This window comes from Alosa pseudoharengus, unplaced genomic scaffold, assembly GCF_046254945.1.
Source record: "Alosa pseudoharengus isolate Yale_2024_CS ecotype anadromous, Long Island Sound unplaced genomic scaffold, YU_APseudo_1.1 YU_APseudo_1.1_scf_12, whole genome shotgun sequence".
NCBI lineage: Eukaryota > Metazoa > Chordata > Actinopteri > Clupeiformes > Clupeidae > Alosa > Alosa pseudoharengus.
The window spans coordinates 25,378,610-25,379,283 of NW_027468587.1; positions in this window are offsets into that span (position 1 = coordinate 25,378,610).

Consider the following 674-nt stretch of genomic DNA (forward strand, 5'->3'; position numbering starts at 1 on the left):
CTCGAGTCAGGGGGGAGGGGGAGGGGATACACCGCTCGTCAGTATTTTGAAAGTGATTGCAGTACCAGTTTTGGCCACAATCTTACATATGGTTCCTTTAAGTCTTTGTTCCCCGAATGCACTAGATGCTGTTGGCTGTAGAGTAAACCTTAATCTGTGCAACAGCAAAGGTTAGGGCTGACTAGACCTGAACACTCTAGCAAGAAAACACATTACAGCTGCAACACAGCATTCATGTGTGTGTGTGTGTGTGTGTGTGTGTGTGTGCGTGTGTGTGTGTGTGTGTGTGTGTGTGTGTGTGTGTGTGTGTGTGTTTCTTTTTAAGATATCTGTCACGCTAAATGTGCAATCCATTATCTGGCTCATGCTCCACCACCACACTGTTTCATGCCCTATCCATTACCACAGGTGCAGCTCGCGTTGAAGGCCTCGGTTCGGCGTTTCCTGTCACAAGTCTTGGGACCTAGCCAGCTCTGCCATATGTTCCATTATCGTAATGTCTTTTCAACGGGACACCATGTGCCCTCATTTACCACAGCGTGTCACTTCACCTCAAGCTGACACAGCCTCTTCCTGGCTGACTGGCATGGCGTCCCTTTATGGAGCTGATATGGATACAACTCAGTTTCTCCTTCACCATGTTCTGTACAGTATGTTGTGTCAGTCACATGTGA